Here is a 17,143-nt window from a genome sequence, read left to right as displayed (position 1 = left end):
GGTAGCAAGACTACCAGAAAACCAATTACTGGCTATTCATTAGAGTGCAAAACGCGGCGGCTTGTGCGAGGCAATATGTTAAATCCCACATTCCTTGCTGCACAAAATCAAAGCTGCATGTATTAGCCAGCCTGTCTGTGGCTTGGAGCCTGCTTTACATTCTGATGCTTTCCACGGACATATCACTTTAACTCCACGTACATGTTCAAAGTAATTAGCAATAATTATTGCTTAAAGAATAACATTGAAGGACATGATAGACTAGACATCCTTGTCAACAAGGAGTTAAATAGGCCTACTACTTCAAAGGGTTCTAAACCAAATACTGTATGTATATAGTAAAAGCAATGCAAAGATAGAACCGAACTAAAGTTTCTATATTTATTCGCCGAGTTAGCTCTGCGGTAACGCGTCTGCCTACAGACTTAAGGCTGGTCCACAATAAATCGAGAACGGAAACGACAACGAGAACAAGAACGGAAATATTTTTTATTTTATTTTATTGGGTTATTTTACGACGCTGTATCAACATCTAGGTTATTTAGCGTCTGAATGATATGAAGGTGATAATGCCGGTGAAATGAGTCCGGGGTCCAGCACCGAAAGTTATCCAGCATGGAAATAATATTAAATGTATTTAAATGTATTTAAATATTAGCATTCACAATTAACGAGAAGCTTGCCGGAGCCCAGGATCGGGGACGTGAAAGTTAATTGTGAATGCTCACATTTAAATTTAATTTTGACCTCGTTCTCGTTGTCGTTTCCGTTCCCGGCTTATTGTGGACCAGCCTTAACCGGCCAGGGTTCGGTTCCCGGTAAAGTGAGAAATTTTCATGTAAAATTCCTACCTCGGGACTAGGAGAGAAAGCGGTACACAACTTCTAAACACTAAATCGAGAACCAATATGCCTGGGTTAAATCCCAAATCTCTCCTCTGTGCATACGAAGAGAAGGCATATATCACTGTTGATAATGATTCGTCCGTCGGATGGGTACGTTAAGCCTAGCGGCCCCCTTGGTGCTATTCGACATCAGTAGGCTATGTACCGGCACAGGTTTTCCCCTTCTCCCTTCCTCATCTTCATCATCATCCTCACCCATTCCCTACATTACACTTACACATACACTCATCCTAGTACACGACGTAACTCTTCACAGATAGGCTACACATCATGCACGAGCCGAAGTGGTGTGCAACTTGAAAATGGCTCACAGTCCTGCCATCTATCCGCAATATTCAGAACCCGAATCACGCAAGTGAAGTGGGGAGGCGTTAGATACGTATGTTTCATCTTAGTGACACTCATTTTTTGTATTAGTGATAATTTTCAAAATTATTATGAACAAAAAAAAAAACATTAAAGCGTTGACTACAATATTTTAAAAATGGCCCTGAAGTACGTTGTAACTAAAGATGTACAACGATCGAGAAAGCAAGACTAACAGCGCCCGCAAAGCCGAAAACCCGCACGATAATGTTCTATATGTAGTGTCGTTGACGAAAAGACTGCTTGTGAGTGTTTCGAGACGCCGAGATTGATCACTCTCGAAGTCCCGAACGTCAAACAGCCTTGAATCGCCACAGTTGTTTAAACCTCACTGAACTTTTATCTACTTTGGCAACTGTTATAATTAAATGTATAAACAAAGTAGCCTATTTAAAACATCATCTTTACCTTTCAGTGCATAACAATCCATTCTTCAATCTTTATTTAATTACTAGGCCCTTATTAAAAGGCTAGAAATTTTCTTTTCATATGTTTGAGATCAAGTGTACAATCTCAAGTAAAACGATACTAACGTTATGTTTTATGTTTCTTAGAAATGCACATTTATTTGAGAATTGTTTTATTTTTCTATTTATATAACGAGGTAATATCATATAATAGAACCAGAACATTTTGATAACTAAAATACTATTCTGTTTTGTCTTTTTGTCTCATTTAAATGATGTATGTTATTCAAAGTTACGAAATCTTTCCACGCCGAGCAAATACTATTTCGAGAATGATGAGCGAGACTCGAAGCGCACGAGAATGACGAGACGAGACTCGAAAGACAAATGCAACGAACACAGCGAGCGAGAGCGGCAGTTAGTTTTGTTCATCTCTAGTTGTAACAGTAATATTGATCGCTCTCGCTTTAAAATAACACTAAATAGAGAAGCAAGAACATCTTATAAAAACGACGGAATTGGAAATGAAGTACAGTCCTTGAATATAAATATACATTTAGTACAAGAATTCCAAATTTAGTCCTAATTCGAAGCCGACGGTCCTGTACGCAACGTCAAAGGCAAGGTTTTCCCACAGCCTGAAAGTTATCTTCCGTACGTATTCCATTATTATTCATCGCCATCATCGTCATTTTTCATTCTGTTTTTTCTATCATTTGACTCTAAAGTCCTTTGCAGTTCCAATTGTTCAAGTCGTCTCTTCTTCGATCGTCCCACGTTCACTTTCCCCTTACTTTTATTAAGAACTTGCAAGAACTATTTCTTTACTTCCATATAGGGAAAAACGTAATGAGTCCAAAATTATCGATTTTCTGTTTTAGATGTCTCGTAATACTCAGACAGCGTAGATTTGTATAGTTTAACTGTACACAATAACAACCTCATTAGACCAAAAAATATTTAAGAATGATAACCCAAAAACAATCCATGTATTGTGGGTCCCTATCACCACGGCATGGCGCGTTCTCAGGTTGCGGATAGAGGAGACGGCCTCCAGATATGGAGGGTAGCTGTGAATATATTGAATAAGCAGTCGTGGACAGCCGATAAGGAGTGGTCCTCCAGCTTGGGGGTTGGGCGAAGGGCAAACAACCCATCACCGTAAAAAAAAAAAAACAATTTGTTACGAAACCTCACAATAAGCCTCGGAATGGGACTGATTCTCTGGCATGACCACAGCAAAGGATGGGAAATAACTCTTACTATTCGGTTCAGAAGCTTTCATCATCCAGTCTCCTGTCAAAAAATCTGAAAGTTAGAATTTATAAAACAGTTATATTACCGATTGTTCTTTATGGTTGTGAAACTTGGACTCTCATTTTGAGAGGGGAACATAGGTTAAAGGCGTTTGAGAATAAGGTGCTTAGAAAAATATTTGGGGCTAAGAGGGATGAAGTTACAGGAGAATGGAGAAAGTTACACAAACCCAGAACTGCATGCATTGTATTCTTCACCTGACATAATTAGGAACATTAAATCCAGACGTTTGAGATGAGCAGGGCATGTAGAACGTATGGGTGAATCCAGAAATGCATATAGAATGTTAGGGCTGGTTCATAACAAACCGGGAATGGAAACGACAACGAGAACGAGAACGGAAATATTGTTAAAATAAATGTATTTACATGTGAGTATTCACAATTAACTATTGTGAATGCTCACGTTTAAATACATTTTAACATTATTTCCGTTCTCGTTCTCGTTTCCGTTCCCGGTTTATTGTGAACCAGCCTTTAGTTGGGAGACCGGAAGGAAAAAGACCTTTGGGGAGGCCGAGATGTAGATGGGAAGATAATATTAAAATGGATTTGAGGGAGGTGGGATATGATGGTACAGACTGGATTAATCTTGCTCAGGATAGGCACCAATGGCGGGCTTATGTGAGAGCGGCAATGAACCTCCGGGTTCCTTAAAAGTAAGTAAGTAAGTAAATAAGTAAGTAAACCCAAAGACAGTAGACTGTAAAGGATCTTGAAACCTTTAACTTGTTCTCTTGCAAAAACAGTAAAACGTGACTTATCAGGTTTTCCCCCCTGTAGTCTTCAAATGACCTAGTCACTATTTTCTCATTTAAACTAGTACTTTTAATGAATAATTCATTTTTATCAAAACCTTGCATTGCTCTCGGAAATTTAATTTTGGATGTGTGGATGTTCTGAGAAGAGAGAACTGAAATGATTGTACAAACGCAAGGTAGAGAGGTTTGAAAACTGGCAAAATTGAACTTCTTTTTACATGAATGGATTCGGTCCATTTTCGTAGCCTGAAAGCAGTGAAGAGAGAGCGGTCAGAGAGGTCGTCACGGTCAGCTGTAGGGACATATGTCACCCCTTTCTATTCTACTCGTGTGTATCGTGAGCATGAGGAAGTTCGTCGGGCTATGATCTCCTTCCAGTTATCGCAAAGAGTGTATAATGTAGTCTGTCCCATATCATTTCTTACGATTGCGAGAGAAAGTTCGCCCTCCGGCGAGCAAAGCGATGAACTTGAAGATATGCCTTCCAGCAAACCGGAGCACATGCGATGTCTGCTGCATGCAGCAACTCTCGAAGAGAGCGAGCCTCTTTGTTCTCGAGGTCTCCATAGCCATCGCCCATCTCAAACCCCTCCATTGCAAACCGTATATCGCTGTTTAGTAACATAATTATTACACTAATCAGACATCAAATGTATAGAAACAATTGGAAACTGTGATCCCAAAACTCGTTGAGTCCATTTGGCCATTTTTATTGTTTATTGTTGTTTATTGTTAGTAAAATAACATGTACAAAAATACAATCTTAGTTCTTCCCCGAAGGAGTAAAAACTCGTGCTCATGGAGATATCTAAACACAAAGATAAACACAAACAATAGTACATTATGCAACAAGCCTATAATGGTAGTAATTAAGACGCGAGTATGTTTATGAAACGAGCGCAAGCGAGTTTCATAATTTTTATACGAGCGTCTTAATTACCATTATAGGCAAGTTTCATACGACTTTTTATGCTCGACCATATTTCTAACTTGAAATTATTAATAAGTATTCATGTTATTCTTATCTGACTGGGGAGCGGAACTGACCTTGTGCAATATCTCGTAAATTGTGAGATGTGCGCAGACGCGAAAGTATTTATTTTTTCCGAGACATAAATGTCATTGACCTTTATATAATCTAGAGAGTAAAATAAACAATCTTGATATAACCTTGAAATTGATTTAGACATTGAAAAAAGAGATGACAAATTGAATTTATTTGAATATTATTTACAATTAACGCTAATTATTATAGTAACAGAACACAACCTTCTGTGACAGTATTGGATTTCCAGCCTCCGTGACGTTTTGCTAGTTGTCTTTCGATTGTATATCCGAGAATAATCGATACTTGCGCTTTCATATTGCTACAATGGTGTTTTGTGATTGGTGGAACACCTGAACTTTAATGAATAGGTGTACTTTAATGAGGTCCATTAAAGGGCTGCTACCAGGTGTACAATTACTACATTTCGGCATGGTCGAGTATAAAGATAATTATTTGACACAAACTGGGTCAAGAAAAAAAAATTACAAGAATAAATTAACTTTAAAAATACAACTTCAATTTTAATAATTTAAATCATACAATTACATATACATATTAAATCAATATATATTCTTTAAAAATTAAATTCCTAACGCTATTTTTGAAATGTCTGATACTAAAATTTTCCAAATTTGGGTATTTATCACTTATTTTATTGTATAACCTTGGACCAAAGTAGGTACCATGGCTCAGAACTTATGGTTTATACATACATGCATATGATTATGTTTGAGACCTCTAGCATTATATTTTAAGCACGTTTTCTCCAAAAACAGCACCAATCCTTGTCTAAAAGGTTGTTATTGTGCATGTCACTTGAAAACTCGCTTAGTCCGTAGATCGGTGGACAAAAAAACTGGACCAGTACTTTCATAAAAATGGACTTAACCCGTTTTGGGATCACATTATTCAATTACTGATCTTCCTCTGATACATATCGTCAAGTGAGATGTAGGCTATTGACTGATAGTAGATACAGATACCAGACAGGACCTCTGTCAGAGATAATGATTTAGAGTAGCAAGTGTTATTTATTCACCCGTTACAAATACTCCAAAATTCGTTCTAAGATACATATGCGTCATCGAGTGATAAGAGAATATTTTCGCGCTTTTTATTTTAAAAATATCTAGTACTTTACTATGAAAAATATGCACACACAGAAATTGCATAGACAAAACTCTTCACGAAGATACTATTTTATTTATTTATTTTTTTTCGTTCTCAGATGCATATGCGCCATCAAGTGAAAAATAAGAGATTATTCTCGCGCTTTTTATTTTAAAATATCTAATACTTTATTATGAAAAATATGCACACACAGAAATACTATTTTTTTTTTCCGTTCTCAGACACATATGCGCCATCAAATGATAAGAGAATATTCTCGCGCTTTTTATTTTAAAATATCTAGTCCTTTACTATGAAAAATATGCACACACAGAAATTGCATTCACGAAAATACTATTTTTTTTTTCGTTCTCAGATACATATGCGCCATCAAGTGATAAATAAGAGAATATTCTCGCGCTTTTAATTATAAAATATCTAGTACTTTACTATGAAAAATATGCACACACAAAAATTGCATAGACAAAACACTTCACGAAGATACTATTTTATTTATTTATTTATTTTATTATTTTTTTTTTTTTCGTTTTCAGATGCATATGCGCCATGAAGTGAAAAATAAGAGATTATTCTCGCGCTTTTTATTTTAAAATATCTAGTACTTTATTATGAAAAATATGCACACACAGAAATACTATTTCCCTCCCCCCCCCCCCCGTCTTCAGATACATATGCGCCATCAAATGATAAGAGAATATTCTCGCGCTTTTTAGTTTAAAATATCTGTATTCTGCTATGATAAATATGCGAACACAGTAATTGCATAGACAAAAAATTTTATGAAGATACTACTTTTCTTTCTGAAAGTATAACCAGTTGCTGTTGGTGAAGGGAAGTTGACAGACAATTATATTATTATTTCTGAAGGTTTCGTTGCAGCATAGCTCATTTAAATAAGAACATAAATAAACAGCTCTGATTACTGTAACTTGCAAGAATTAGTACGTTACATAAATAGAGCGCTAATGTAATATATGAGAGAATGGCAAGACTTATGACGACCACATGACGATTCCGACAGTTCAGCAAAAACCCGCACGTACCACACGACCTTCGACATACTCGTATAGGAAATGAGTCCTCACAAAGATACAATCTGCGTGGCGGAAATCGTATGGTAGAGCGAGGCAGACAGCTACTGTGAGCATCGACATGCCACAGGTCCATAACAAGAACGTCAACGCATGGCTGCGAATCTGTGCAACAGTGACAATCATAATGATTCACAACTTGATTGTAGTATTTCTATCACTGCAGAGAGACGTTTAAGAAAGAGATACTTCATCATGATTTCTTTTTTGTTTTTGAGTCCATCATATTTTTTGTATGTGCAGCGCTCTCATATCAAAACTCCAAGGACTCTTATTTACCCTCCTGACTGATACTTCAGATATAAGGTACTATTTGAAAATATTCGTTATTAAAACAACAAAGATGCAGGCATTACTTGATGTTTTCTTCAAAGTAAAAATAATTTTAAACGGATAGAACATACCAAAAGCAAGATGGACACGGCACAGTAATAGACAGCGGAAAAAAGTCATTCGGATGTGAAGGTACCTACAACGCGAGTAGATTGTATCGTCAGAGGGTTGTTGTTTACGTAAGCATAGTAGGCATAGCTAATAGAGGTGCGTGCAGGTAAGAACTGTTTTCGAATCAGAAGGTTCTTGACATTTTGTGTACTTTTCTATAAACCCTTTAAAGTGAGGATTGTCCAACGTTTTGAATGGAATATTGCTACTTATCATCATTCGACACAAATCCTGGCAAAAGTCATATTTCATATTTAAGGCGGAACTTGAACTTGAACCCTTATTTTCTTCTAACATAGAGCAACATTTTTCATATGTTTCTGTGTATTACATTCATGTTTTATGGATTGTTTTGTTATCTTTTTAATGCACACATACACAACCGAAACTTAATTGTTCCACCAGTATCACTACTAAAAATGTGGACATATTCTTGTATCAAGGAATACACCCTATGTTTTTTAACACCTGCTTTCGGCAGTATGATCACTTCACCGAACACAAATGAATAATATGTTTACGTATCTCAATGTTCTCTGTCCACGTACGGACGAGGACTGACTGAGAACGCAGAGTGGCAGTTGTTTTCGGTGTTCGCGTGGTGCTCTCTGCGGACGGTACCGTGATGTAGCTACCTACTTGGGATGTGTGCACACCTCATGCCATAATCTATGCGTACAGTACTTGTAAACCGTAAACAAGACTTTTATTTGACTTTTTTCCGCTGTCTAGTAATGAATATTGGTCATTGGATTTTGTTGCTATCGATGTTGATATTATATGTGGGGGGGGGGACAGAGAAATAGTTCCTCGATGCTTTTTGTCAAACTTTCCTTCTTCTGTTCACTTCATGAAGCTCGTTACTTGTTCATTCCCTTTCAATAAAGAGGCCACTTCCATCGCTAATTTCCCTACCTTGCATTTCCCTATCCCTTTCACCTCGATTAAGCCCCTCATCGGGCTGACGAGGTTCAGCGTCTAAGATACTGGAGCTTATCTTACCTCAGAAGGCAGAAAGAATTAAATCTAAAATCTCCATTTTGAGATATGGTGAGATGAATATTCCACTTTGAGTACAGCTTTATGACTTACTTCCTTTGAATATCGAAATATATACGCAATTGTCCATCCCTGGAATTAGGAAGTACTAACATCAAAACAAGCATAGAATATTAGGCTATATATGAATCAACCATAACCTGGAAATCCATGTTATGGCGCTTACTTTTGCCTTCTGACGCAAGTTCTAAGGAGCGGACTCTAGTCTTGGACAAAGTCTACTGATCGGCTATACTAGGAAATGTGTGAGTGGTATGTGATCCTTTTCTCGATTACATTTTCAATATTCATTTCTAAATTCAAATTTGCACGAGCCCTTTTATATTCCTCCAATATTATATTCAGATAATGAAAATTAATTAATTTTGGTACTCGTTTCCATCTAAACGAAGAGCTGATAGTGAGAAAACGCGACAGTGGTGGAATGTAAATGGCAGAGGAAACCGAAATAGAAAAAGAAAATCTGTCACAGAGTTATTTTGTTCACTATCAATCTCAAAAGATCTGTAAGGAATCAAGACAATGATTTATTTTGTAGTTATGGCGATGGGAATGATGATGATTATGATGATGATGGTAATGATAGTAGTAACGTTGAGATGGTATTGGCGATGGTGAACGTGATGGTGTTGGTGATAATAAATGTAATGTTGGTTATGATGGAATTGGTAGTATCGAATTACGGACGTGGTGGCATTGCTGATTATAGACATTTATTTTTCACAATACGCATGATTTGTCTCTGCTAATACTAACGGACATTATATTTAGTTTGCCTTCACTTAATTGTAAAACTATAAGAACTTTAGGTACACCCAGAACAATAAGTTTTCCTTCTCAATTGTTACTAAAGATAAAAACCTCAAATATCCATAATATTATCAATGGCCCACATATAAACACTATATTATAGGCCTTACATAAACAAGCAAATAAGCAAAACGAAATAAGGCACAAGGAAGCTACAGGTTTTATCTATTTTTTGACATATGATCCGAGTCTCTAGATACATTTCTCCCATCGTCACACCAGATTCAGTATCTACACCTCGTTCATAAAACATATGTATAACCACCTAGATGTATAGCCACCTGCGCATGACTGATTTCGCTTCTTCATCCGAACCCAAGGGTTTGCTTCCTAGGAATTTCTTCATTGGTCAGAGGTGAAAGTCAGACAGTGCGAGGTCTGGACTTCAGGGTGGATTGGATGGATGATTGCCGACTCAATGCCTCTGACATTGGGTGGTGTAGCAGCGGTCACTGGTCGCCCAGAACGAGCTTCATCGGCGGCCCTCTTCGAAGAATCTGCGCCACCTGGAGATTTTGCTACGGTCCAGACAATCAGCACCATACACCTCCAACATTTCCCTGTGAATTTCACTAGGACTTTTTCGTTTTTCCCACAAAAACTAACTACACCTCGCTGCTCTTCATACGTAGACGATGCTAGCACGAGCCATCTTTTCTCAGTAGTTACCGCTAGTTCCGCCAGGTAGACATCTGATCGAGCCATTGCCGTCTGTAGCACAAGATTCAAACGAACTCTATGACAACTTTGAATGTCTGGATCAAAATAGTATTCCGTAAAAAAAATTGTGCGTTACTTTCCGATCCTCCCTTGTATATTAGATTTGAAAAGCAATTTACAATCTGAATTAAGCATAGATATTTCACATCTAGACTATGAAATAAATCTTGTTCTAATCAGGTACGCTTATCAGAGTGGTCACGAAAAATTAACATAAAACTCTTCCGCGTCCTCCGTTTTATAGTAACTCACACAGTTATCGCTATTTTCATGTCCTCCCATTTGGTAGGCCACAAGACCTTGGTTATGCCGTTTCACACCAAAGTCTGGCTCTCTTCCATTAACATCGATGGAAACATCTCAGTGCTTAGGCTTAGATGGAGTTACGGTAACACTCAAGGACAACGAGAATAAATTGCTGAGGTGGGTCAAAAATGCAAAGAACGTCATTTTTACGAGGTTTCAATATAGAAGCTACGATTACTTATCATTCTGAACACAATTCTGCACTTACATGAAGTACTAATAATCTAAAAAAAAAAAAAAAAAAAAACACTTTAAAGAAATCAATATAATAGCTTACAAGTTCAGTTGATTTTAAGTGAAAGTTTTCTGGCACACCGTTAGGCGGAAACTTCAGCAGTGATTTTCACCCTTTTGTAGGCAGATAAGTTAAAGTCAAGTGGTGGCCCAACCGGTGTTATAAATTACACTACCTTCTAAGGAGACACAAAACATAAATTTTCCAAAGGGAAATTCAGAATTTGTCCTGATTTACGTAGTTACGAAACGATATAGATGTTAAGTTTCAGGACACGGTGGTATACTCAGAGGACTACTTCTGAACACTATCATCATGAGAGTCTAAAAACTCAACCGTAAGCGGTCACAATGTCTTGGCTTGAGGACTGAAACTGGACGGGGCGATAAAGAGCAGTCGCATAACATCTTTCGGGGGGAAAGTTAGAATTCATAGCACGTGGAATATCTATATCTATGAATGAGTGGGCTGCAGACAAAATGCACTGCCCAACTTTTTAAGATCTGAGTTACGGCGGAGGTCGTTTAATAATTGGTGTCGTCTTCCACAAAAAGGCAAAGGAGTGGTAAATTACAGTGAAGATCCAAAAAACAACTCTTGGATTAGTAACAGAAGAGGGATATCATCCTCAGAGTGAACAATGCCATAAAGATGTCCACAAACATCGCAGCAGTACGATCGGTGCCAGGTCGTTCCTTTCAAGATCAAAAGTGTCGTCATCCAGGGTGCAGCGAAGTAGAAACTCTTGGGCATGTTTTGGGTTATTGCCCTAAAGGAGAACTACTGAGGAACATTAACAAAATTTGTCTAATGTTATTGAGAGATTCATTATCCATTTTACACAATTATTTGTATAATACTATGTATTTTTTTTTTACTTCATTTCGTTACTCTTCAATGTATTTTCATCTCATGTTTCTCCGAAATCAAATTGTACTTTATTTTTAAATTGATCATTGTTCCATATTCTCTCCGCAATCATATTGTATTTTTAATTTAACCTCTGCTTTATATTCTGGATCCTAGTGGTCAGCCGTAGATTTCGGCCAGATGTCCCAAATTGTGGAATTTGTGTGCAAACAGATGTCTGCCGTAAGAGAAAGAGATTTCGGTAGAATATTACAAGTTCCTTATTGTAAGTCTACTGAACAACTGATCGCAAGCTTTCTTCTACCAGGAAGAACAGCTTTCGCTGGTAACCACCCGAATTCATTTCCTATATCGATATATTTTCTTTGTTTTATTTCTATTTCTATGTTGTTCCTGTTCCATCTGGAGCGTTTGAACTTCCCATCAGCTGTTGACTGATCATTTACTAATTGAATAATGCCTCAGGTAAGATATAATTTTGTCAGTGGAAAAAACTTTGTTATAAAACTCTAATATGGTATATTCGATCTTATATATTAAGACATGTTCTCTTTATCGCCTTTCATCGCCCTCGGCAGAGCTCTCAGCCGAGCACTTGGTCTCAATTATAACAGCAATATAATTATCAAAGTAGGTATATTGCTAATGTACTCTATTTCCATTATTATTTTAAACTCTTTCCAGAATTAATTTTCCTTTACTAAAACTATGCACAGAAACTGAAGTTCTTTATTTAGACTATCAGCTTCACAATACTTTGGTTGTAGGATCCTAATGTGCGTGGAGGAGTTATTTGTAAATACGCCATATGATTGATTTGAAGGGACGTGCACATGCTTGACATAAGTAATCTGTACGTTAAACTCGCGTACGAGTAGGGCAAACTCGGCTAATTTCGTGACAGTAAGGTTTTTGTGCAAATAAAATTTTCAAATTAAAAAAAATGGTGTTTTTAATGTACGTACATTACTAGATTTCAGGAAATTACATGTCAGCATTTTTACCTCAAATAAATTTATGCGCTAATACAAACAAACAATAGGAGAGAATATCATCGAAATGATAGCCGTCCAAATCTTGGATTTAAAATATCGGCATCCTAATCAATTCAAATGAACAAAAAATAAAATGTAAATTAATGTTAAAAAATACATAATGAAATTTTAGAAAAGAATATTCTGCGACAAGATTTGGTAGCTATCAAAACGATAAAAATTTATTGAAAATAAATAATATACATTGAATATTATAAAGATAAATAGAGATGATGATTGATGATGTTCAGTGAAGATTTTAAAATGGTTGATGCAATTGTCTGAAGAGTCTTATCAGGAACCTTTAATTTTCTGAGGATCTCGAATGTAAATTTGGGAATTGTTCCTCGCGCAACAAACATAAGTCCAATGACATTCCAAGCTTGAATATTATATTTATGACTGAGATCATCACAGCATGGAAGGTATATAGCGCGTTTCTCTTCATGAACCTGCTTTGGTTGATCTTCATTAATTTCGAACCTTACAGTGGGGTCAAGAATGAGACTAGTTTGTTTATCTCGGTCAATTATTATGATGTCAGCACGCCGTGTAGATCCTTCCGTAGAAAGACATTGAACTTCCTCACATACTTTGTATTCACCATGTTCCCTTAATATTTTAGCAATTATTGAGCGGACTGTGTTATGTCTGTCAATTCGCAGTAATTCGACCTGAGGGCAGGAACCTAGCACGTGGGGTAACGTTTCATGCTCATTGCATCTCCTGCAATGGGTATTGCTAAGGCTTCTACCGGGGAGAATTAGCACTCTAGAAGGGCTGGTATAATTTCGTGATAGTATAAGAGTATTTTTGTGACAGTTCTTAAATTAAAAATATTTAGGCATAATCAGTAAAATTTTAAATTCTTCGGCCAGATTCATACCTATAACCAAAACAACTAAAATTTGTTCTGTATTTTTAAAGGTTTGATATGTATCATGAAACCACTGATCACAATTGATATATTTTCCACCATGCTTGTCGTCCTCGAAATTTCTTGAGAAAGATCCGCATAAAAATAATTAGACTTATCATTCGGCTTGCCTCCAAGCACAGATCTTCTTTGTTTGGCTCCTGAAGATGATGCTGTTTGCTACATAAAGAAATATTATACGTAAAGCTAACGAGTTAAAGTGTTTAATTCGGATGTTCAATTATTAAAAAAAATACATCTTGATTACATAACTTTTAACACTGTATCACTTCGGAATATGTATGGCAAGACTTTCCTGTGTTAAATTTCAACGTACCTCGTTTACATGTTTCGACCTATTTATGGGTCATCTTCAGAACTGGTCGTTGTTGGTCTTGGCACCACTTGTTCTGTTTCCTGTGAGGGTGTGTTCGCGTTGTATAGTGTAGAGTCAAAGATTGTGTGTGTTTTGAAGTTGAGTTGTGTGTTGAGAATTTCGTTGGGGTGTGTTTTTGTGTGTCTGTATATTTCATAATGTTCTAGTGTGTTTGCTTTCTGGCTTTTTGGTTGGATGTGTAGTATTTCCATATCTGTGTTGATGTCTCTGTGGGTGTGGTTAGCATTTGTGATGTGTTCTGCATATGTGGAGGTGTTTTGTAGTTTTGTTATGGCTGTGATGTGTTCTTTGTAACGTGTTTGAAACGATTTGCCTGTCTGCCCGGCGTATACAAACTCAAATGTAACACCTGCAGCAACTTCTACATAGGACAGACAGGCAGATCATTTCAAAGAAGTTACAAAGAACACATCACAGCCATAACAAAATTACAAAACACCTCCACATATGCAGAACACATCACAAATGCTAACCACACCCACAGAGACATCAACACAGACATGGAAATACTACTCATCCAACAAAAAAGCCAGAAACTAAACACACTAGAACAATATGAAATATACAGACACACAAAAACACACCTCAAAGAAATTCTCAACACACAACTCAACTTCAAAACACACACACTCTTTGACTCTACACTATATCACATGAACACATCCTCACAGGAAACAGAACAAGTGGCGCCAAGACCAACAACGACCAGTTCTGAAGATGAACCATAAATAGGTCGAAACATGTAAACGAGGTACGTTGAAATTTAACACAGTAAAGTCTTACCATACATATTCCGAAATTAAAAAAAAAAAAAAAAAAAAAAAAAAAAAACTTACAGAGAGCTATATATGCCTGAAGCAACCTGCAACTAATAAAGGGAAATGTCTGTTATTTTAATCCATATACCTTGTTAGGTACCCTGAAAACATTAATAAGAAAGTTAGCACTTTCAACGGACAACGACATAAATCATGGTACTAAAAGTATTCTTGCTGAAAGAAAGTTAAAAACGAAATTCATGTAAGCAAGTCCGTTCCACTTGCAACTGACAATACTTAGAACCCCTGGCGACCACTCCTGTTAATAGAGATTCGAGTGAAAGATCATTAAAATGCGATAAACAAGAGTAGTTACATTTACATGAGCAGCGACTAAAATCCATTATTGTCGTCAGTCTCCATGCACACTTGCAGAGCACAGGAGTAGAAAACTAATGTGGGCGATAAGTTTTCAGTTGTAGGAACACATTACTCTTAACGGACTTGTCAGAGAGCAGAGAAATTGGAGTCATGTTCTCTCCTTTTATAAGCGGAGAAGTCGGTCCAACGCATTTCGAGAATGGCCTGACATTTCAGTTAATTCAGGTGTCATAAGTACATCTAAGTGTGCAACATGTTGTCAGTGACTGATAGCTTATTACACGCGTTCATACCTCTACATCTGCTCTTAAGGACGAAAACTCTTTGCGGGTCAGACTTTAGTGCACGAGAATAACTTCACCGCTTTCTCTCACACAGGGAAACACAAATGCAATCCCGAAGCTTTGTTACATTAGGACAATTCTTCTAATTCTCACAATTTCGTGGTTATTATCGTTAATTTATCACGAAGATTAGACTTGTGAAATTAATTGAGTTCCTTGTAGTATAAAGTTGCCTATTTCCGTGATACCCCTAATTCCGTGATACTTTTTTTTTAATTGAATGTCAGTCAAAGGTTCAAATATCTGGGAGCAACACTAACAAATATAAATGATACTCGGGAGGAAATTGAACACAGAATAAATATGGGAAATGCCTGTTATTATTCGGTTGAGAAACTTTTATCATCCAGTCTGCTGTCAACAAATCTGAAAGTTAGAATTAATAAAACAGTTATATTACCGGTTGTTCTGTATGGTTGTGAAACTTGGACTCTCACTTTGGGAGAGGAACAGAGATTAAGGGTGTTTGAGAATAAGGTGTTTAGGAAAATATTTGGGGCTAAGAAGGATGAAGTTACAGAAGAATGGAGAAAGTTAAACACAGAACTGCACGCATTGTATTCTTCACCTGACATAATTAGGAACATTAAATCCAGACGTTTGAGATGGGCAGGGCGTGTAGCACGTATGGGCGAATCCAGAAATGCATATAGAGTGTTAGTTGGGAAGCCGGAGGGAAAAAGACCTTTAGGGAGGCCGAGACGTAGATGGGAAGATAATATTAAAATGGATTTGAGGGAGATGGGATATGATGATAGAGAATGGATTAATCTTGCTCAGGATAGGGACCGATGGCGGGCTTATGTGAGGGCGGCAATGAATCTCCGGGTTCCTTAAAAGCCAGTAAGTAAATAAGTAAGTCAGTCAAAGCTTTGCCGATTGACCATAGCGCCAGAATATTTCTCGAAAGAGTGCATCTTTCGCCTACTTTTGAGACATCAGTGAACTTCCTAGAATGATACCCAATCCTGTGACATTTAGTGAAAAAAAATATATCATGGAATTAGGCAACTTTACCCTACATATGTAGTTTATAGACATTGAGATGAAGTATTTTTCATTCATATTCTTTAACAAATTTTCTATTCCAATTTATGCAATATACTTATTTCCGTGACGCTTCAAACCTCAGGACGTTTTTTGGCCTTATTCACAAGTTTCCTCCATTCTATTGCGTCGTGTGCTTTACCTTCTCAGTTCCTTCTACGCGATGACGTCGAAGCAAACTTGATTTTTTTCCGCCTCAATTTAGGTCTAACCCAAAAGTACGATCTATGAAGTTTTTCTGATTACAGTTTTTAATATGGAAACAACCTCTTTCCTCAACACATTCACAACTAACGAAGTCTTTATTTTCCATTATTTGTAATTAGGCCTATATCAGATTGCGAAAATAAAATTCTAATATTTGTATTTTTCCTTACTTTCCGACACTTGACTAAGATAAGGGTTACATATTCTCTAAAATACAATTCTCACAACGTAACCAAGTTTAGTGTATTGATATTCGGCCGTTCAATAAATACAGTGATACATCAGTCTAATTCCATATAATTGTATTCATTTTATAAAACCTTAACATATATTACCATTTTTAAAAAATCCCTTCTACATTAATGGTTTTTTGTTTCCTCGCTTTACCAGCTTTCTAATTCCAGCAGAGAAGAAATATTTATTCTAAAGTCGTAGCCAGTCTTACGATCATGTCATTTTCACTAAATTTATTTCTCTGATGGTGCGAGACCTGGGCTATGTGGTAGAATATTATAACTTGGTAAGTTGTCCAATGCATAATATGGCAGTGATAAGGCTACAATGATGACAAGAGTCATTCTGAAGAAACC

The sequence above is a fragment of the Periplaneta americana genome, chromosome 1 (assembly GCF_040183065.1).
Source record: "Periplaneta americana isolate PAMFEO1 chromosome 1, P.americana_PAMFEO1_priV1, whole genome shotgun sequence".
Classification (NCBI taxonomy): domain Eukaryota; kingdom Metazoa; phylum Arthropoda; class Insecta; order Blattodea; family Blattidae; genus Periplaneta; species Periplaneta americana.
Note: the sequence above shows the minus strand (reverse complement) of the source record.